Here is a 23,652-nt window from a genome sequence, read left to right on the forward strand (position 1 = left end):
TTCCTTGGCCTTAAAAATACTCACCTCAGTGGCTTCACCACTGACATCTTTTGAGGCAGAGTTCTTTCACAGTTCATGCATTCCTCAAGGAAAATATAAATCCTCATCTCTGTCTTACATGAGAGACTCTTCATCTTCATCTTTACCTTAATCTTTATAAACATCCATCCACAAGAGGAAACATCCTTTCCCCATCCACCTTGATAAGACCATTCAAGATCTTATTCAGTTCAATCAGTTGACCTCTCACTCTCCTGAACTCCAGTGGAAACAAACTCAGTTTGTCCAATCTTTCCTCAGAAAACAACCCACTCATTCCAGGTATCAATCCAGGAAACATCCCCTTAACCACTTCCAATGCATTTACATCCTTGCTTCAGTAAGGGAACTCTGAAACCGAGCACAAGTTTGGAGGTGTTGTCACAAATCTGGTTCCTTTATTTCTAAAAGTTGTTCCTTTTCTCAAGGATACTGAGTCCTTGGTTGTCTTTGAGAAGGGTCCTGAAATATTTCAGGTTCTGAAATGGCTGGGTTTGGTACAGAGATAAAAGGGGTATTGGAGGCCTTTTTGTTTACACGTAAACAGCTGAGACTTCAGGCCAAAGCTTTTATGTTTTTAGAAGTAACCTGTATATGTCAAGGGTGCGTGGCCAGTTGAGAACTTGAGTTAGCAGTTCAGCAATGGGCTACGTGGAGCCATGATTTGGAGATGCTGGTTTTGGACTGGGGTGTACAAAGTTAAAAGTCACACAACACCAGGTTATAATCCAACGGATTTACATCACACTCTAAACTTTTGTTATAAATTCTGTGTCTTACGATCTTATCCTCCACAACCACCTGATGAAGGAGCAGCACTCCGAAACCTAGTGCTTCCAATTAAACCTGCTGGGCTATTACCTGGTGTTGTGTGATTATTAACTGTGTGGAAACAGGTTGCTAGACTCTCTCTCCTTCTGCCCTTCTAACTTCAGCCTTAAGCCTTTGTTCCATTTTTACTGTTTTTAAGGGGGTTTGCTCATTGGCACTGTTGTGTACATTCGAAACAGCATAATTAAGTTTAGTTTGGATAGACTGAGTTCTGTAGGTGTGCTTTACTCTGTTCTTTGTGTTTCATTCTGTAATTTTGTGAATAAATTTTGTCTGTTTTACAAACCTCATAGTCAACCTTGTTAACTTACTCTGGGTAATTTTCACAGTACACTTACCAAAACAAATTGCAAAGTTATGGTCTGGGCTGCCTGCTTAAGAAGGTTTTGAATGGTCTGGCCTAGTCCATAACAATGTGGTCTCATCCTTAAAGGGGGCAGTTGATTTGCTCCTTGGCTTCATCTCCCTTAATTCCCCATTTCACATTAAAACAATCAATCACACATTTAAAATGATACATTGAATTACCAGTGATGATTGTTGTGGGAGGGATTTCTACACTGCTATCATGTTTGGTGTGAAGACCTTTTTCCCAAATCTTTTCCTAAATGGTATCATTCTCACTTTAAGATTATGAAATTCCTTGCTCTCAATTCTTCAACAGTACAAAAAAAAATCTCTCACTGTACCATATCAATTCCTTTCAGAAACCGTAACATTGTCGATTAAGTTAGTCCTAAATCTTCAACTTTTCTGAAAACACAAGAATAGTTTTACTTAATTAGATCAAAACAAAGGAGGAACCCCATCTCACTCTATGTATGTAAGTTAGTTTAAAAAAAACTTACCTCTGTGCGCAATTCCTATGCTCACCTTTAAAATGGGAAATCCCCATGTAAATATGTCACAGAGTAATTATTGTGTGGAGGCATTGCAGCACCACTACTGGCAGGAGGCTGTAAATGCAGTGTGACATTCAACAGTTCCCATTTCCCATGTGGACTTTTAGAAATTTTAAATAGAGATATAAAAACAAAGAATTTCCCATATCAAGTCACCCACACATCAACTCCACACTCCCTCAAGTTAACAGACATATATCATATATCTGCAAAATTTATGTCACTCAAAAATATTGTAAGTTTGTTTAAGTGTAAAATCTGACCATGGGGAGCAATCACAGCACAACAATGACAGAGACACAGACAGAGAAAGAGAAAGACAGAGACAGAAGATAGACACTGAGAGAAATCAGAGAGAAAGACAGAGACAGAGAGAGACAAAGAAGAGAAAAACTCACACAAAACCATTTCCCTTATGTCAAGTTAAAATTCCGCTCAGAGAGAACAGGCTGAACAATTGAGAATGAAGACAGCATATGTTATATTATGGTTTAGATTCCAGACCCTGAAACTGGCCCGCCCCTTTAACAGAGTAATGTGAGACCACAGCATTCTGTTACAAAAGTGCCATCCTTGTCTGTAGTCACTGTCCCAATGTCGTGGAGTCAGGATTGTACCTTCAGTCAGTTAGCCATTGCTGTGTAATGTACTGTAACATCAGTAACTACAGAACCCAGACTGCTTGCATACAGTCTGAGATATCATAACCTTTTAAACAGTTAATCCCGACAGAAATGACAGAAAAAACAACCAGCCTCACTGCAAATCATATTCTGTACTTTCCAGTTCTCAAAGCGTTAATGCTCAGGCCCATTTGATGAAGTGCTTTTTCAGATTTACTCACTGACTCTGGCCAGGTCACTGACCTGCACTTGACTCATTTCACATTTCTGGTGTAACATTCCTTTCTGCTTTAGTCTCCGAAAGCATCAGCAGCTTTAGGCTTTGACGTGAGACAGTGGGGTACTCAGGTTATTAATGTTTAATGACTTTGCCTGAAAATTCTTTCAACTCTTCGAGGCTATTTATTTTAACTCAGATTAGCTCCTCCTTGAAAATACATGACCCTTATCCCTCCCCCAGTGTGTAATAGTGCTTTCACAGAAAGCAAAGAGAAAAAGTCAACGTGAAAACTTAACTCAGGGAAACAGCTTGTTAAAACTGGCAATTTACTAGGTCCCCTTTTTGGACGTTGTATTTGATATTTCTGTTAAAAAGATCTGACCCTCTGCTTGTCTCTGAGCCTGGCTTAGTCCTTGCTAGAATATGCAGTCCAATTCTAGGGCATCACACACATGAAGGGGCAAAAAAAACTCCTTCTAGATAGTTCTGAGGACATTCATCAGATTGGTACCAGGGATAAGGGCCATCAGCTACATGGAGAAACAGAAATGTTGGAGGGATAATTTGATAGCTGTGCTGAAGTCATGAAGAGTTTGATTGAGTTAAAGAAGGAGGACTTTTCCCAAGGGCAGAAATATCGATAACCAGGGAAATACTGATTAAAGGAGACTGGCAAAAAAGCAAAGGGGTTTGAAGGAGAGAAAGTGATGCAGTGAATTGTGATCTGGAATGCACTGTCTAGGACTGAACACATAACACTTTCAAGGAGTCAGGACTGGAACAATGGGCTGCATGGCTTCTTTCTGTGCTTCATTCTTCCAATAATTGGTGGCATAGTGGTTAGCACTGCTGCCTCACAGTACAAGGGTCCCAGGTTCGATTCCAGCCTCGGGCAACTGTGGAGTTTGCACATTCTGCCCGTGTCTGCGTGGTTTCCTCCGGTTTCCTCCCACAGTCCAATGATGTGCAGGTTAGGTGAATGGCCATGCTAAATTGCTAATAAAGTTAGGTGCATTAGTCAGGGAGAAAGTGAGGGCTGGGGATCAGAGCTTAAAAATGTGTTGCTGGAAAAGTGCAGCAGGTCAGGCAGCATCGAAGGAGAATCGACGTCTCGGGCATAAGGATTCCTGAAGAAGGGCTTATGCCTGAAACGTTGATTCTCCTTCTCCTTTGATGCTGCCTGACCTGCTGCACTTTTCCAGCAACACATTTTTAAGCATTAGTCGGGGTAAATGTAGGGGAATGGATCTGGGTGGGTTGCTCTTCGGAGGGTTGGTGTGGACTTGTTGGGCCGAAGGGCCTGTTTCTATACTGTATGGAATCTAGTCTAATCAATTCCTGAAAGTCTGTAACACAGGTACCAGCTGTTCATTGATGCTTCCCGCAATTGCTGCTCGATCTTCTCAACTGTGAATGTCGAGAAACTATTCCACAGCAAAGAAGGAGAGTCAGTAAATCTGTGCACAACTTTCAAGCGGCGACAACATTCGGTATCAGGAACCTCAGGTGACATCTCTTCTGCCTTCCTCCTTCCATCGGCAACCCTGAGGCTAACTGTAATGACCCCAGCCACTTCACGTGATCTCTGGTTTGCTAAACTGTGACACCAGGAGTAATTCACACCAGTAAAACTTATACAGTAAATCTGCAGATGCAGCACTCTGAGAGGGACAGGATTCAAGATTACAAATCCTATCTCACTCCAAGACCCAACAAGATTTCAGGATCACCAAACTTGTACTCATGGAAACAGAGCTTTTCGTCCAACTAGTCCACCCCGGCAATGGTCCCAAACTAAACTAATCCCACTTGTCTGCAGTTGACTCATACCCCTCCAAGCCTTTCTTATTCACGTACTTACCAAATGTCTTTTAGACATAGTAACTGTTCTTGCATTCATCACTTCCTCTGTGCAATTCATTCCAGACACTAACTACTTTCTGTATAAAAAATGTTGCCCTTCATGTCCTTTTTAAATGTTTCCTCTCTCACCTTAAAAATATGCTTCCGAGGGAAAAGACCCTTGCTATTCAACTTATCTATGCCCCATTTATTAACCTAATAAGTTAACCCCTCAATCTCCTATGTTCCAGTGAAAAAGGTCCCAGCTTATCCAGTCTATTGTTATAACTCAAACCCTCCATTCCTGGCAACATCTGAACCCTCTCTACTTTATTAATATCCTTCTTATAGCAGGGTGACCAGAACTGCACATAGTACTCCAGAAGAGGCCTCACCAATGTCCTGTACAACCTCAACATACTCTCCAAGAGAGTAATTTGTACCACAGAAGGTTATCAAGGCTGGGTCATTAAAGATAATAAAGACTTAGATAAGAAGATTTTTAATCAGTAATAGAAGCAACGGAAAGGCAGGAAAGTGGAGTTGAGGGTCACCAGATCAGCCATGATCTCATTGAATGTAGACAAGCAGGAAGCTGGAAGAACACAGCGAGCCAGGCAGCATCAGGAGGTGGAAAAGTCAACGGTTTGGGTGTAACCCTTCTAACCATGATCTCAATGAGTAGCAGAGTAGACATGGATGGGCTGAATAGCCTACTTTTATTATAAAAGCTGCTGGGGGGACTCAGCAGGTCTGGCAGCATCTGTGGGAAGAAAGCAGAGTTAATGTTTCGGATCCGGTAACTCTTCATCAGAATGAATGAGAATGAGAGGGCAGAGGTTAAAACAGAAGAAATAGAAATGATATGAGGAACAGTTAGTTCATGCAGCGAGTGACTGTGGTGCCAGAGAAGGTGATGGAGGGCAGGTGCACTGGAGGCTTTCAATTGGCAGTCTGACTGGTTTGACAAGAAGAATGTACAGAGTTACAGGAAGTTAACAAGAAAATGGAACTAAAGTGAGATGCTCAATGTAGTCATTCTGTGATTCTGTTTGACTATCTTTGAGTATTTCAATGCGTTTATGAATATGTTTGTGCCCAATTGAACTGCGTGTGCTTGTGGGTGTGGGACTGAACATGTGTTTTATATCTGGTGCCTATGTCTGGCAGAGGATTGACAGAATGCCCACAGGAAAGTCAAAATGGTTGTGTTCAAGGGATTCATGTAAGACTGGTTGTGTTCATGCGAGACTGTGTATGTGAGGCCACGTGTGAGCCCACTCACAATGGGAAGTAAAGGACAATGTGAGAATGTGCGTACCAGCACCAGATGTAAGAGGGTGTGTGTGTTTCATACAGTCTGAGACAGTGCACACACAGAGAGAGTTCAGAAAGGATGTGAGATTGCCTGAGCTGGAAGGTAAGGGAGAATGAAAGTAGATTGGTGGAGGCATTTGAAATAATGAAATGTAAAACAGGCATCTCACCCCCTTTCACCTATTTTCCAATTTGACACAAAACTTTGCCCTAATGTGTTTAAATAAAAGAATGAGTGTGTACGTGTTGTGAGTGTGAGAGAACAAAAGTGAGTGTGTGTACTCACTAACGTGTGGTCTACATTACTTCACTAATTTTCTTGTCTTAAAATCTAACTCTGATCACTGTGCTTGAACAAAACCATGAACTACATTCAAACAACACTCTGTAGATCAGTGGGAAGACCAATAGCTTGGAAGTGCAGCCTCCAATTAGTAAACTGCAGCTATTGATATAATGCTAATTCAGTCTAATTTAAATAAAGATGTAAACATTTGACCAGATAATAAGCCAGGGATAAACTATCCTCAGTACCATGTCCATTGGGAACCTCTGTGGAGATTTGAGTTGGACTCCACCAAAACAATGTGAAGGTCAGTCACCATTAATATAAAGTCAGGAATTAACAAGGCCTTGAGAAGCCCCCTCTTGTTTGGAGGTCAGGCCCCTTTAAGTAGTGAACATAATTCCTGACTGCATTTAAAACAGAGTGTTGCATTGTATCCAAACATGTGAGCAGAGTCATTCATAACTGCTCAGTTACTATTTCTAATGTAGCCTGGCAGAGATCTCTGACCACTTTTGCTTTCCCAAAGCAATTTCAGAAGGAAAATGAAGAACATTTGTGTCTCACGTGCCCCTGGTAAGAAGCATCAACAACAGAGCTTGTGTGTATGACCCTTGTACTTGCCAAACATCAGCATTATTTTGGTCATCTCATTTTGGGGAGTTGTAGGGTTTGAATTTTGTTTTCCCTTCCAACACATCAATTTAGATCCCATCTACCTTCCCGAGAAAAAAAGAACCTCAAATGACATCACCCACCTTAAGAAACCAGGACCTGCCACCAGCGCTTCACCAGACACTCACTGATGATGTTACCCAGAATGGTGACAAAACGTCTGAACACAAACCTTTCAGCTCAGCGAGCAAACTTACATACTCCCCCTCCCCAATGTCTACATCAAGGCTTGAGAGTGAAAGGGAATAAAAAATATTTAGGATTTCAGTTTGGCAGTTTTGCACGAGTCTTGGCTGCAGCTGGACGTGTGAAATAGTTGTTCCTAAAGAAAGGAGATGGTTTATAAGTGTTAAGAATTCAATTACCCCAGTGCAAAGAAGTTAGTTTTAGAGTTTTAGAGCAGAGGTCTGGCAGCATCTGTGGAGAGAAATCCAAGTTAACATTTTGGGTCAACCTACTGAGCTTTTCCAGCTATTCCTATTTCTGTACCTGATTTACATCATCTGCAGTTCATTTAGTTTTTATTTAGACCAGAGATCATGGAGTCATAGAGATGTACAGCACAGAAACAGACCCTTCGGTCCAACTCATCCTTACCAATCAGATATCCCAACCCAATCTAGTCCCACCTGCCGGCCCATATCCCTCCAAACCCATCCTATTCATATACCCATCCAAATGCCTTTTAAATGCTGTAATTGTACCATCCTCCACCACTTCCTCTTGCAGCTCATTCCATACACACATCACCCTCTGCGTGAAAAAGCCCCTTAGGTGACTTTTTTCCCCCTCTCACCCTAAACATATGCCCTGTAGTTCTGCTCCCCCCCCCACTCCAGGGAAAAGACTTTGTCTATTTACCCCATCCATGCCCCTCCTGATTTTATAAACCTCTATAAGGTCATAAGGTCCTCAACCTCCAACACTCCAGGGAAAACAGCCCCAGCCTATTCAGCCTCTCCCTATAGCTTAAACCCTCCAACCCTGACAACATCCTTGTAAATCTTTTCTGAACCCTTTCAAGTTTCACAACATCCTTCGATAGGATGGAGACCAGAATTGCACACAATATTTGAAAAGTGGCCTAACCAATGTCCTGTACAGCCCCAACATGACCTCCCAACTCCTATACACATTGCTCTGTCCAACAAAGGAAAGCGTATCAAACGCCTTCTTCACTATTCTATCTACCCGCGACTCTACTTTCAAGGACCTGTGAACCTGCACTCCAAGATCTGTTTGTTCAGCAACACTCTACAGGGCCTTACCATTAAGTGTATAAGTCCTGCCCTGATTTGCCTTTCCAAAATGCAGCACCTTGCATTTATCTAAATTAAACTCCACCTGCCACTCTTCAGCTCATTGGCCCCTCTGATCAAGATCCCATTGTGTTCTGAGATAACTTTCTTTGCTGTCCACAACACCTACAATTTTGGTCTCATCTGCAAACTTACCTGCATATCTCCTATGTTCAGATCCAAATCATTTATATAAATGACGAAAGGTAATGGACCCAGCACCAATCCATGTTGCACACCACTGGTCACAGGCCTCCAGTCTGAAAAGCAACCCTCCACCACCACCCTCTGTCTTCTACCTTCAAGCCAGTTCTGTATCCAAATGGCTAGTTCTCCCTGTATTCCATGAGATCTTAACTTGCTAACCTGTCTCCCATGAGGAACCTTGTCGAACACCTTACTGAAATCCATATAGATCACATCCACGCTCAGCCCTCAACAATCCTTTTTGTTACTTCTTCAAAAAGGTATTGAGTTAAAACCATGAATGCAGTATCTGAAGCTGAGAAATCTAAGCTTCGCTGTTATGAAGATTCCAGGAAGAGGGAAATAGATTTTCAAGATGAGGGGATTGAGGCCACAGCTAAATCAAACTCTATCTGTGAAAGAGAAGGGAATCATCTTTGTGGAGTTTGAATACTGTAAAAGAATGATGTAAGGATTAATGGGATTGTATTTTACCATGTGTTTTGAAAGTTTTATGTAAATAGTTTGGTTTGTTTGATTTTATTCTTCATTTCTTTTATGCAAGAAACCTCTGCTTTATTGCTAAAACTGTGTGCTTATGTTTTCATAATGTGGAGGTGCTGGTGTTGGACTGGGGTGGACCAAGTCAGAAGTCACATGACACCAAGTTATAGTCCAACAGGTTTATTTGAAGGTCATATCCTTCACCTGATGATGGAGCAGCGCTCAAAAAGCTTGAAGAAAGCTTGAAGATATGAAGAAAACCAGTAGTCCTGGTATTAATTCCTGAAGAATTCCACTGTAAATCTTCCTCCAGTCTCAAACACAGGCTTTAACGACTCACCGATATGATGCAGACTTTGTATCTCCACTGCCCTTGTTCCTTTTATTCCATAACCTTACTTCACTGATAAATCCATGATGCGACACTTCATGAAACTCATCACATCACCTGCAACGTACTACATCAACTCCATCACCTGCATCATGTTGTTAGCTCATCAAAGAAAACTATCAAATTACTAAGGGGCACATTTTGAGGTGAGAAGAGAAAGATTTTAAAAAGACCTGAGGGGTAAATGTTTTACGCAGACGGTGGTTTGTGTGTGGAATCAACTTCCTGAGGAAGTGGTGCATGTGGATACCGTTACAACATTTACAACATTACAACTTGGATAAGTACATGAATAGGAAAAGTTTGGAGAGGTATGGGCCAGGAGCAGGCAAGAGGGACTAGTTTAGTTTGAAATTATGTTTGGCATAGACTAGTTGGACCAAAGGGTCTATTTCCATGCTGTATGACTGTACAACAGTATAAACACAACATATTAGTTCCACATAATTTGTGTTTACGAAATCCATTCTGGTTTTACTCATATATTCCACATATACTTGTCCAAGTGACTGTTCATTTTGTTGGAGATTATGTTTTCTAAATGTTTTCCTGCCATGGAATTTGTAGTTTTGGGTTGATAATTACACTTTTATTTAAAGAAAGGTGTATTGTTTGCAATTCTTCAGTCCTCTACCATCTCCCCTAACCATTACTTCTCCACATTAAAATGAAAGTGCACTAATCCCACGATGCTAGGATTGGCAAATTAAAGCTGGTGTCACAATATTCTATCTGGAGCTACATTTAGAGGTTACAAAGTCTGGCCTCAAATAAATGGAAAAAGAAAGCTAGTGAAATTCGATCTGATCTCACACCCCTCAGTTTGCAGCTCCCTAGAGTCACTAGCAGCTTCTGTGACTATCCTATTAAAGTCATAGACTTGACTGAAATTCACATCATTGTTCAAAACCACAAAGAGTCTGGAGGGGGTGAGAGGAGTATCACTTGTGAATTGTAGACTACAGTCAAAAATGATTAAATCACGTTTAAACCTCTGATACTAAATCCACTTAACTCTCTGCACACAATTATTAGACTGCCACTTTGCCACTGCAGGGTCAGTTTGCACCATATGGTGACATCACTGGGTTGTCAGTTGGTGCAGTGAGGGTTCACTTTAAACAAACTGCCTGGAAGCAACCCAATGGGACCCAGTTAGTACCTAGTTTTAAATGTGGGCTGGGATCTGAGCACCACCTCCCCCAATTCCTCACCAGTTATGACAACTTAAAATTACCCTCTCAATGCGGTGGTGACATTTAAAGATAGACATCAGTACCGCAATGGAAAATCGGCCTTTTGGGCAAAAGTCTTTTCATGATGAAGGGCTTTTGCGTGAAATGTCGATTCTCCTGCTCCTCGGATGCTGCCTGACCTGCTGTGCTTTTCCAGCACCACATTCTCGACTCTAATCTCCAGCATTTGCAGTCCTCACTCCCGCCATCAGTACTGCAATGGTCGACATGCAAAAAGCCACGTTCCCCACATGTATGTTTCTCCACAATGCCATCCCCAGGTTTATCTCATCTTCAGTTCCACTTTTGCATGTTTTATCTGCATCATTCTGATGAATATACATGTTCTCTCTCTCTTTCTCATGGGATTTGGAGTCCAATTACAGTGCAGTACTCCAGGTGAGGTATGAGCAAGACATCCATTCAATTGAAGGATACATTAGAAATTCAACATTGCTGAAAAGAGCTTAGAATTCAAAACTTCTTTTCTTTTGTTAACCAAAGTTAAAAATCACACAACACCAGGTTATAGTCCAACTGGTTTATTTGGAAGTACTAGCTTTCAGAGCATTGCTCCTTCATTGCTCAGGTAGTTGTGGAGCAGGATCATAAGACAACAGAATTTATAGCAAAATATTACAGTTTCATGCAACTGAAATGATATATTGAACAAACCTGGATTGCTGTTGAGTCTTTCATCTTTTAGAATGGGTTGCAGGTTTTGGTTTGCTAACATATAAATCCCAGAACTTCTTTTAAGTCACATTCTCGAGATAACTTAAGGTTTTATAAAAAAAGGTGACAGTTCAGCTCAGACAATGCATTAAAGGTGTGGGGTTAGAGTCTGTCTGTTTCCCAATCTTGAGTCAGACTGGTTCTATTTACAAAATAAGACTTTATAAAACACTAGCTGGATTGATGGCCTGCATTGACTGCCTGTAGGTTGTATGCCAGTAGAATGTATCAGCAAGTACAATTCTGCAAATCCAAATGCACCTCATTGACCTATATGTGCCTGTGTGTGTATGCATGAGAGAGAGAGTGTGTGTGTTTTTGTGAGTGCGTGCGCGTAAGTGTGAGTGCGCATGAGAGAATGTGTGCTTGCATGTGTGCGTGCTTGGTAGAATGTGTGCATGAGTGTAATGGAGTATAAGCCTGGGAGTGTGTGTGGGGTTGTATGTGTGTGTATGAGAAATGGTCTGCGTGAGTGTGTGAGTATGTAAGAGTATGTGTGTGTGCTTGTATACACTCTCGCGCAAACATGCACGTACAAATGCACACAAACACACACACACACACTCAGACACACAGACGCACACCCTCTCAGGCTTATACTCCATCACACTTATGCACACAATCTACCAATCACACACATATGCAAACACACATTCTCTCATGCGCACTGACACTCACATGCACACACTCACAAAAACACACTCACGCTCTGTCTCACGCATACACACACTCACAAACACACACACTCACTCTCTCTCTCATGCACACACACACAGGCACATATAGGTCAATGAGGTGCATTTGGATTTGCAGAATTGTACATTCTACTGGCATACAACCTACAGGCAGTCAATCCATCTAGTATTTTATAAAGTCCTACTTTGTAAATAGAACCAGTCTGACTCAAGGTTGGGACACGGACAGACTCTAACCTCAAACCTTTAATGCATTGTCTGAGCTGTGTTGTCACCTTTTTTTAATCAAACCTTAACATATCTCGAGAATGTGACTTAGATGAAATTCTGGGATTTACATATTAATGAACCGTAACCTGTAACCTATTTTAAAAGATGAAAGACTTAACAGCAATCTAGGTTTGTTCAATATATCATTTGAGTTGCGATAAACTGTAATATTTTGCTGTAAATTCTGTGTCTTATGATCCTGCCCTACAGCTACCTAATGAAGGAGCATGCTCCGAAAGCTAGTGCTTCCAAATAAAGTTGCTGGACTATAATCTGGTGTTGTGTTATTTTTAAATTTGTCCACCCCAATCCAACACCGGTACTCCACATCATCTCTTTGTTAATCAGAATCGGCAAGCAAAAATCCAAAACTGAAAGAGAACAGCGACTTATGCAACAACATAGTTCCCTTTCTAGGATCAGTTTCTCGTGTTCTGGTCCTGACGAATGTGAGACAAAAAGCTTCAATTTCATGTCTCTTTATAGCACTGTTTAATTCTGTACCACCAAGTCTGCCCTGTATGACTCTATGACTCTATAAATAATCATTGAGATACATTAGGAAGAAGAGCTGAGTGCATTTGAAAGAGTGAGAGACACAGGGAAAATAATTGGTAGTTTGTAACCTCAGTGTGAGTGTGCTGGGAAATGTAAGATAAAAGTTGAACAAGAAGCTCAGAGATGGAGGCCTGTGAAGCACCAGGCATCAGTCTCACACAACGTTGCAGCAATGATGAATGACATGAGATATGTTATCTAGTGTGGCATTTGCCCACGTGAGCTGGTGCTGAAAGTTCTCTCTGCTCACAGCTTTAGCCTCTTTCTCAGAAGTCAAATGCATCATTTACAGCAAAGGCAACTAGGGAATGGATATAATCACACAACTGCTGACTCCCAACCCCCTACCTTGCTTAGCAACCGTTCTTTAATCCTATCAATACTGGGTTCGAGTTACGGTCTCTGCTCAGTGAACTAGTTATAGCTGGATTTTCAAGAGCTGCTGGAGGAGTGTGTAAACTTTGCTGAAGTTATAGCTCCTGCCTCCACAGGGTGAAGTGTGAAGTTAGATGCCAAACAAAGCACTCCATCAAACTCAACAGTGATGCTCCCATTGTCAAAGTGCCATGCAACGCAGTCCAGGCCCAGACACAAATGACAGCTGTTTATTAAATGGTGATTGTTCCACTGACCTATAACCCCAGGTTCTAACCCTTTCAAGAGAGGACTGAGAATATTTAGAAACCAGTCTAGACATTCAACATAAAATACAATGAATCTCTGAAAGGAGGGGAATGTGCAGCAGCAAATCTCCTAGGCAGCTGAGATTTCCACACTCACTATTACCTCTCAGCAAGTACTGGGTTTCCTGACCAGAAGCAATCTATTTTGTTACTGAGTCGGGGAGAGTTGACCGTGTTAACCGGAATTATAAAATCAGAATTCATACTCTCCAATGCTGGGGACAGTTTGACACAGTCATTGCCTTGCAGGAGTCTTAAACCGACCCCAATATCCACTTGAATTCTGTTTAAATTAGAGATCAGAAGGTATGGGGCTGAGAACGACAAACACACTGACTTTGCCAAAAGTCTCAGCTTACTTGAGCTGATTGTCAGTTTAAAACATGTTCATTTAAATGTTTAAAATCAAAATCACCATGGTGTGGGTGAGAAGGGTTTCAGCACAGCCTGCCTCCACCTCCCCAGTGCCATGACACAACAAGTAGCACCAACTTCTCTTGGTCGCTGCTCAGAGGCCATTTCATTGACTCGGAATAACAGACTGAGACAAAGAGAAATTGCTTCCCTCCTGGGGTTGTGAACCTTTGGAATTGTACAGGTCAGAGAGCTGTAGGTGCTCAGTAAGAGAGGATGTTCAAGAAGAGATTGATAGATTGTTGTGTGCTGAGGAAATTGAGGGACACAGAGATAGTGCAGGAAGCTGGAATTGGTACCGGCTCGGACCACATCGTTTTGAGCAGCGGAGAAAACTCCGGAGGACAAAGCTGTTGTCACTTGCTCCGATTCCTGTGTGTTGTTGGAGTCAGAATGTCACAGATTCAGTAACATCAGTGCCAGGTACTGCTGGCATTTATGGGACGCAGGCTCTGTACCAGGGAATTGTTGGCACAGGTGAACATCCTGCTGGGTGCACTCCAGCAGGTATCTCATTCGCTGCAAAGCACTTTGGGACCTGCAGAATCCTCCAGAGGTCTGAGAAGTGTGGGCAAGATTTGTGGCAGAATCAGACAAGACATCCATCTCAATCTCAGCAGTACCTCACTCCATTTTTCATGTATCTGCAGAGGGGCACAGAGAGTTTCTCACTAGGCAGCAGTGAATTGCCAATTAAAAGGGATTGTAGCTTGTTAAACACCAAGTTAACAGCCTAACTCCCATCTTTAATGTTCAGCTTCCCACCCTAACCAAACCAGCCGAAGCAGCTTGACATGGAGGTCAGATCAGGGACCTGGAATCTTCAGCTCATCACTTGTTCCAAAAAACTTCCATAGAACGTAGAACATAGAAAGGTACAGCACAGAACAGGCCCTTCGGCCCACAATGTTGTGCCGAGGATTAATCCTAATGTAAAATAAAATAACCTAACCTACGCACTCCTCAACTCACTGCTATCCATGTACATGTCCAGCAGTCACTTAAATGTCCCGAATGACTCTGCTTCCACCATCACCGCTGGCAACGCATTCCATGCATTCACAGCTCTCTGTGTAAAGAATCTACCTCTGACGTCTGTCTCCTCTATATCTTCCTCCTAATATCTTAAAGCTATGACCCTGGTGCCAGCCAATCCTGCCTTGGGGTAAGTTTTCTGACTATTGACTCTATCCGTGCCTCTCACTACCTTGTATACCTCAGTCAGGTCACCTCCCTTCCTCCTTCTCTCCAGAGAGAAAAGTTCAAGTTTAGTCAATCTCTCTTCATAAGGTTAGCCAACCTCCATGGTGGGCACTGGGCACCAACTTCTCACGGCATGATCCATGAGCACTGGCCTCACGCCCCCATGTCCTTGGACATTGGCATCTGATATGTGCCAACCTCTATGAACTCTCATGGCCCATCTCTGATCCATTTTCAGGCCACTCTGCCCTTCAATGCTGCCCCTCGGGCTGCCTCGGTATCTCTCATCATAACCCTGCAGCAAGAACACTGTGTGCTCAGGGATACCCATTCCCCGCACCCCCCCACCCCACCCCACCTCAGGGACTGCTCCGGGCTGTACCTCCAGGCCCTTCCCTCAGTGTCAGGGCCCTCACTCACTCTGAGCTGACCCCAATGCTCACAGCACCCCTACCTTACAGGGACTTGGCTCTTTGTGCTTTCCCCCCTTAGCCAGAGAGAGCAGGCTGACAGTGGTGCTGCCTGGCCTTGCAGTTAGCACTGACACAAAGCCAGGAAGCTTCTCAGTGGGTGGCACGGTGGCACAGTGGTTAGCACTGCTGCCTCACAGCGCCAGAGACATGGGTTCAATTCCCGACTCAGGCGACTGACTGTGTTGAGTTTGCACGTTCTCCCCGTGTCTGCGTGGGTTTCCTCCGCGTGCTCCGGTTTCCTCCCACAGTCCAAAGATGTGCGGGTCAGGTGAATTGGCCGCGCTAAATTGCCCGTAGTGTTAGGTAAGGGGTAAATGTAGGGGTATGGGTGGGTTGCGCTTCGGCAACCTCCCATCCCAGGCCTGGGGCCTGGGCATGGTCAGACAGATACTCAGGCTGGGGGTGGGGGGGATTCAGAGTCAGGATGTTCTCCTCATAAGGGGGTGAATATTGGGCAGCCCACTACCCAGCGGGGCTCTTCCTGCCCTTTGGGAGCTGGTTTGCCCCTGGAATAAGAAAGAAGTGGGTATTAATGGAGATGGAAACAGGGTGGCACAGCTGTTACTGTTTGTGCAGGGTGGAGGAAATCTCAGGGGTACCCTAGGTCTAGGCTGGGCATGGCTTGGTGTTGGGGTCTCCCCTGCTAGTCCCTGGGGGAGGAGAGCATCCCAGATCAGCCCCACCCTCATCCCAGCTGGAGCTCCAGCACCCTGACCACACAGAGGGGCACCAAACCAGGCAGGGCAGCCCCGGACTGACTGTGCTTGTACGGGTGCACAACTGGTTTTTAAGGTGCCCCCTGGTCAATTCCATGATATCCCAGCAATAGAGAGATGATCCAGGAATGGCATGTGGTAAGATGGGAATAGAATGGGATGAGGCGGATGCCAAAATGTGGGCTAGGTAGTTAATGAGGTGGGATTGATAAGCTACAGTGTGAAATCTCACTTGGGGTCTTGTGGTAAATAGCCATCCACCAATCTCAAACCACTGAGCCAAAAGCATTTGTTTTAGATTTCCTACAGCGTGGAAACAGGCCCTTTGGCCCAACAAGTCCACACCAACCTTCTGAAGAGTAACCCATCCAGACCCATTTACCTCTGAATAGTGCAGTAACATTATAAGCAATTTCCCATGGCCAACCCACCCCAACCTGCACATCTTTGGATCATGAGAGGAAACCCACACAGACCATGGGAAGAATGTACAAACTCCCCACAGACAGTCGCCCGAGGCTGGAATCGAACCCAGGTCCCTGCTGCTGTAAGGTAGCACTGCTAACCACTGTGTTGCCCTTATTTCTATTTCCTTCTTGATGCTTGTAACTGACACAGCTCCAATCAACCCCAGAGTAAATTACGGCAGATGCTGGAAATCTGAAACAAAGAGAGGGACACTGGAAATACTCAGTCATCCTGGCAGTGTCTGCGAAGAGAGAAAAAGAGTAAATTCATCAGGTCAACGCTGCAAGAGGCTGCTTGATCCCCTGAGTGTTTCCAGTGTTTTCTGTTTTCAATTCTGCTTGAACCAGCTTCATACTGTAATTGGAATCTGGCATCAATGGACGGTTAACATTTGTGAGGCATGTCATCGACATCATGCCTGAAAAATGCTCCAATGGAAAAGCAGAATGGTTTGGCATTCTCACGATGGCTTCAATGTTCATTTGTTCCACTTGTGTGCCCAGCCCCTTGGCATGAAGGGTATTTATTCCAAGAACATTTACAAACTGGCTTTCAAATTTGTTATGTAACCTGATCACAGAGGGAACCACCCAGATTTGAGTTAAAGGAACACTACAAGCAGCAGCACCATTGCTGCAGTCACTCACTGATCATTGTGGTGCTCTGTGCTTCTCTCGCTGCTCTGGGAGAGAAACCTCCCATCATCTGGAGGCAATTCAGCCCCTTTGGCCTTATTCAACTCTCAATTAAATCATGGCCAATATGCCTCTTAGCACGTTTAGCCCCCTACCCCTTACACTCGCATCCCCCCTCTCCACTGTATTGGTTAGTGTCCTTGCCAAAAATAAATTCTCAGCATCAACAACTTTGTGGGGGAACAGAGTTCCATGTTTCCATGATCTTTTATATAAAGTGCTTCCAGATTTCATCCTGAAAACTCTTACTCTGATTTCTGCCCCCTTTTTCAGAACTCCATCCTCCCTTCCCCCACATTAATCTCGATCGACCCTTTCAAATTGCTTAATCACTGTCAGCATTTCAATTAGATCACTCTTTATTTTAGATGCTGAAGGGGATACAATCCTTGCTATGAAACCTGCCCTTTCACCTTTTAGCCCCAGTTTTGTGTCTTGCACCAATCTTGGAATCCAAACAAGCCCTTAGGCTGAGTGTCGTTTTGGTAGGTTTTTTCCCTCAAATTGTGAAAATAATTGTCCTGAGATTGTCCACAATCCCTCTAATATTCTCCTATCTTTCCCGAATACATAGACTCTCAAGCCCAATTTGTAGTCCACTAACTCTCACCAGCCAAGGCCAAACATAGGGTTTTAATCAAATGCCATTCTCAAAATGCCCTGGAGAAGGTGGTGGTGAGCTGCCCTATTGAATCATTGTAGCCCGTGTGCTATGGGATAATCCACAATGTTGTTCGGTGGTGGTGGGAGGGGTGTAATTTCAGGATTTTGACGCAGCCACAGTGAACAAATGGTGATATATTCCCAAATCAGGATAGTGAGTGACTTGAAACTTGGATGTAGGTTTGCCCGCTGAACTGGGAGGTTCATTTCCAGACATTTCATCACCATACTAGGTAACATCTTCAGTGGGCCTTGGGGGCAAAGATACCTACATCCAGAACCTCAACCTGAACTACAAATCTTCTCAAAATTCACTAAGACTTGAAACTTGCAAGGGGTGGTGTTCCCATGTACCTGCTGTTCTTGAACTTTTAGATGGTAATGGTTGCAGTTTCAGGAGATGCTGTCATTGAATTGTCTTGTGAATCTAAAGCAGAACCAGGCTCCTTAAACCCCAAAGGTTTATAGACAGATGAGCAATGAAAACTTGTACACGCTGGAATGTATTGATGTCAGTCACAGAGCTGGAATGATATCTCTAACCTGTGATTGGCTAAATTCAGCTGGATCACTCTGGTCTCCACACTGTAGGAGGGATGTCATTGAACTGGAAAGGGTATAGAGGGCATTCACCAAGATATTGCCTGTGCTGGAGAGATTCAGCTATGAAGAGGAACTGGATAGGCTGGAGTTCTCTTCCTTAGAGCAGTGAAGGCTGAAGGGGAAGACCTGATTGAGGTCTACAATGCTATGTGGGGCTTAGAGAGGGAGAACTCTTTGATGGGCCAATAACCATAGGGCACAGTGCTAAGGGAAGAAGCAGGCGATTTGGAGGGGATTTGAGGAAAACCTTTTTCACTCCGAGGTCAGTGGGTATGTGGAATTCACTGCCTGTGAGGATGGTAGAGACAAGAACATTTAAGAAATGTTTAAATGAACATTTGAAACTCCATAGCGCACAAGGCTGTGGGACAAGTGCTGGGAAATGGGATCAGAATGGACAGATGTTCTTTGACTCGTATGGACACCATAGGCTAAAGGGCCTGTTTCCATGCTGTAAAACTCTATAAACATCTTGAGCTCTTGTTTGCAAATATTCCATCACTCTGCCCTAAAGTTATTGCTTTATCTTTAATGGGAGTTGATTAACCCTTCAAAGAAGAAAAGGAATACAGCACAACCACCTGGAAAGTGATTGATAAATTCTTGTTAGACAAGAGTACTTGAGGGAAATGGAACCAAGTTGGTAAATGGAGACAGATCAACCAATGAATGTCAGAACAGGGACTGAATGGGCTCGTCTTTCATCGTCCCTTGTTCTATAGGAAGAGTTTGTCACGAGGCCAAAGAGAGGTCAAAAGAGGCCAGAGGGGATTGGATACAGGAGACATACTGAAGGACCGGAAACGGACAATGATATGCAACTTTATTTGTTCAGCTTGCTGAAGCTGTGATTAAATCCCTCCCTTCCTGGGCTAAATGCCCAGTTAGATATTCCAGTCCTGCAGCTGGAAGCTGACATTTAGGCTTAAAGGTCATGAAAAAAAACAGCAACAAACAGGGATGGATATGTTCCATTGTGTTTGACTAACTTTGAGGCAGGTTTTGGGATAAGGCGAAGATCATTCATTCTAATGAACCCTGTGTTGTCAAATCTGGCACTGGGGTGATTCCCACCGTCCAATCACTGCCCTCCTCCCGTTCTGCCATTGATTGGCCATTGTGTCTATCCTCATGATACAACAGCTTCCTACAGCCAACAGGAAAATGAGCTGGCTCTGCATCACTCAAGTTGTCAAACATCCCTTCCTCCCCCTCTTCAAACCTATACTTCCATAATTAATAAACAAAAAGCATTCAAGGATAGAGATTTTATAAGATCATACTTTTTTTTAATGCTGCTGAAGATTTTCTCTTGTATTACTGTATTCTGTTTAATTCCTGGAGACTCTATTCTGGAGGATTGGTAACCTTTGTAGAGTATTCTGACCCTTGCAGGCACAAAAGATTAAACAGTTCCTTCAGTTTTTACTTTTGATCATTCACAAACAAGCTTCATAAACAGAAGTGGCGACAACAATTACAAGAGTCAAAATTAACGCCACACTTGCACTGACTAGTCTGTCAGATATTAAACAGAGGCCCCCTCTGATCTCTCGGGTGAATCTAGAAGTTGCCATAGCACATACAGTATTCAGGGAGCAATAAACTTTACCTTGGTCTCCAGCCAATATCTAATCCTCAATCGACATCACTTAACAAAAAGGAGATTATCTGATCATTATCAAGTTGCTGGTGTAGGAACTTGCTATGCTTAAATTGTTGTTTATTACATCACAGCATTCTCCACATTTCAAAGGAATCTCATTGGCTATAAAGTACTTAGTAGTATTCTGAGGTTGCAAAAGGTGATATATAAATGCAAGTTCTGTTTTTGTGTTAAATCCTATGCCAGATGATATTTGGACAACGAAATGAGCCAAATATTTCTGAGGTACGATTACTTTCATGTTGATCATTGGTCAGTAAACTCACAGATAGTCTCAGTCATTTTCTCAAGTGGTTTCTCTACCTTTCAGAGATTTCCTCCTGGGAGTTTAGCCACATCCCACAGCAGGAAGATGACATTCCACATTACAATAGAAGCTCGGTGTGGTTGCATCCCTGTGTGTATTGTCAACAGCTGACAGGAAGAACATATTTTATTCAGACACAGAGCGTGCTCTGTCCGATTGGCACTTGTGCACGTATCTGCTTCTGTCAAAGCTGGAGACTCAGCATTTGCTGCCATTCCTAATTGCCCTTGAACTTGCTTGCTCAGCCATTTCAGAGGGCAGTTAAGCAAGTCAACAATATTGCTGTGGTCTGATTTGGAGATGCTGGTGTTGGACTGGGGTGTACAAAGTTAAAAATCACACAACACCAGGTTATAGTCCAACCAGTATAATTGGAAACACTGCTCTTTCATCAGATGGTTGTCACATGTAGGCCAGACCAGGTAAGGGTATGCATGAACTATATGGGTTTTTGAACAATAATTAGCAGTGTCTTTTCTTACATCCAGAACTGCTCTCACACACAACTGAATGCTTTTCTCATCACCATCACCAAATCACCCGTGTTTCATCTATTAACCATCACCAGTAAATCAGTTGTGTTTTCCAACAGATTAATTTACATGTAAAGCTTGTTAATGGCCATTAGATCACAAAAGGTGGAAAAAGAGGTAAAGAGAGGGAAAAGGTTGGTGCTAAACCCTGTTGGTGCATCCCATTAGGGAGAGTGAGTGATTACAATGTTTTCTCCAACTCGCTTAGCCTCAGCATTAATAGGGTTAAGAAATGAGATGATATCTGGAGATCTATTCTGGGCGTAGCCCTATCTATGGAAAATTGGAACAGCTGCTAGTTGGTTGAACTCCTTCCAACTTCTGTCTTTGTATCTCCTGTAAGAGTAACGTGCTAGAGAAGCAAAGAAGCTGACACGTAAATTACAACTCAATACACATATTGTAGCTTTGTTGTTTCTCTGAGGCAAGTTTTTTTTTAATTTAAAGAGAATCATTGATATTTTACAAAGGCACTGTTTTCCCTCTTGCACAGTTAGTGATGTTTGAAAGAATAAATCCCCACCTCCTGAAATCTCCATCAGAGGAGGGCGAAATCTATTTCTACAAGTGACGTTTGTTTTGCTAAAATTACTGAATGAAAAGATGGTCTACTAACCATTAAAGTGTTAGATAGCATCCCTATTTATAGATCATTATAGTGTAAATGATGAAAGAGGTCCAGGAAGCATGAGGTTCAACTCTGGAAAAGTAAGAACGTGATCTTCGCAGCCCCAGAGAGTCATCAGCCTCTGAAATGTGCTATTGGTCAGTTCCAGAGGGACTTTGACCAGTTCCTGACTGGACAAAAGTGAGGACTGCAGATGCTGGAAACCAGAGTTTAGATTAGAGTGGTACTGGAAAAGCATAGCAGGTCAGGCAGCATTCTGTTCCTCAGATCTAAACTCCAGTTCCTGACTGGAGCGTAGATTGCATCACATAGAAGGTGAGTGTGTTTTTATAGGTAACACTTGGTCTGTGTGATTGCCTCAATTTCAATCTCCTGAGGAGAGGGGTCAGAAACTATTTCCCCAAAGTACTTCCATTCCCCCATGTTAGCTCTGTGTTTCTCTGACTCACCCAGGAGATTACACATGCACAATGTTAGTGTGACGGGATAACACGGCAATCTTTATGGTCATGATCTTAAGACACCCCAAAGGCTTTACAGCCTATGGTTGACATGTGAAGTGTGTAATCACTGGCTGTGACATAGGAAATGTGGAGGCTAATTCACACACAGCAGCCTCCCACACATAGACAACCATAGCATCTGTTCTTGACATTGGCCAAGGGATAACTGCTGAGGGCCATAAATCTTTGACATCTCTCTGAGAGATATTGGCCAGAGCTTCAGGTTTACACCTCAGCTGAATGATAGCACCCAAAACTGATCCAGGGAGACAGGCAGGATTTCAAACTTAAACCTCCAAGGTCATTGTTGAACCTTTTGTTTCAGGTTGATAGCACTATCTGGTTACACCACGGCCAGTCACACCGCAACCCTTCAGCAAACTCCGCAATAAAAAGCTGGCTGGCGAGATAATTGGCTCTTTCTCTCTTTCAGAACTCAGATGGTGGATCTATGAGCTGGAAGGTATTAAAGGCAGACTGGTCAGATAGGCAGGTTGAGCATTCAATCTGATCATTGACTGTGCCTTGTGCCAAACTAATGAAAAATCATTTTAATTTAATTTATTAACATCTTTATAAAATGATTTTGAACTTTTTCCTTGCTTTCCTATCTTGATGACAGCAGCGGGGTCAGAACACAGCTGCCATTTCCTTCTTGTGCAGTCCAAGATGAAGAGTACTGACTGGGTCACATGCCACAGATTCTCGATTTTACAGCCTCTTTATGTTTGTTGTTCACTCTCGCAATGAGAGGGGGAGGGAGGAGGCAGCACATATACCACAAATACAAGAAGTGAAGTTGTAAGTGTATTCTCTAATCCAAAATATATGCTGTCATGTAGCAGGGAGCTGAGGACATCACAGCATTCAATCTACTGATTTACTCTGCTACTGGTACCCTACCTCACACCAAGACCAGTTCATCCATCACACCCTGAGCTTTGATCTTTCCTGGATCCTTTTCACCAGAATGTCTAATTTAATCATCCCATGGCCCTCATCCATCCTAGCTTCAAACTTCACAGTCCTCTGCAATCTCTGCACATGGCTGATTCTGGCCTCTGGTGTACCCCGGATTTTCTTTCCTCCTCTTTCAACAACAACCTCAATAATAATAGCAACAAAGTGCCTGTATATACCTCCTTAATGCATCAAAACATCCTTAGACACTTTATAAACTTTGACATTAAGTTGGAGTGACACGGTGGCTCAGTGGTTAGCACTGCTGCCCTACGGTGCCAGGGATCTGAGTTTGATTCCAGCCTCGAGTGACAGTGTGGAGTTTGCACATTCTTCCTGTGTCTGCCTGGGTTTCCTTCCACAGTCCAAAGGTGCACAGGTTAGGTGGACTGGCCGTGGGAAATTTCTCATGGCATTCAGGGACATGCATGCTAGGTGAGTTAACCGTGGGAAATGCAGGGTTAGAAGGATTGGGTGGGATGCTCTTCGGAGAGTGGGTGTGGACTCGATGGGTCAAATGGCCTGCTTCC

General features: G+C 43.2%; 1 protein-coding gene across 2 annotated transcripts in view; it reads right to left on the bottom strand.

The window, feature by feature from the left end:
* The window catches only part of LOC132834415 (A disintegrin and metalloproteinase with thrombospondin motifs 7), a 182,272-nt gene that overhangs the window by 143,269 nt on the left and 15,351 nt on the right, over positions 1 to 23,652 (bottom strand). The window lies entirely within an intron of this gene.

The sequence above is a fragment of the Hemiscyllium ocellatum genome, chromosome 39 (genome assembly GCF_020745735.1).
Source record: "Hemiscyllium ocellatum isolate sHemOce1 chromosome 39, sHemOce1.pat.X.cur, whole genome shotgun sequence".
Taxonomy (NCBI): Eukaryota; Metazoa; Chordata; class Chondrichthyes; order Orectolobiformes; family Hemiscylliidae; genus Hemiscyllium; species Hemiscyllium ocellatum.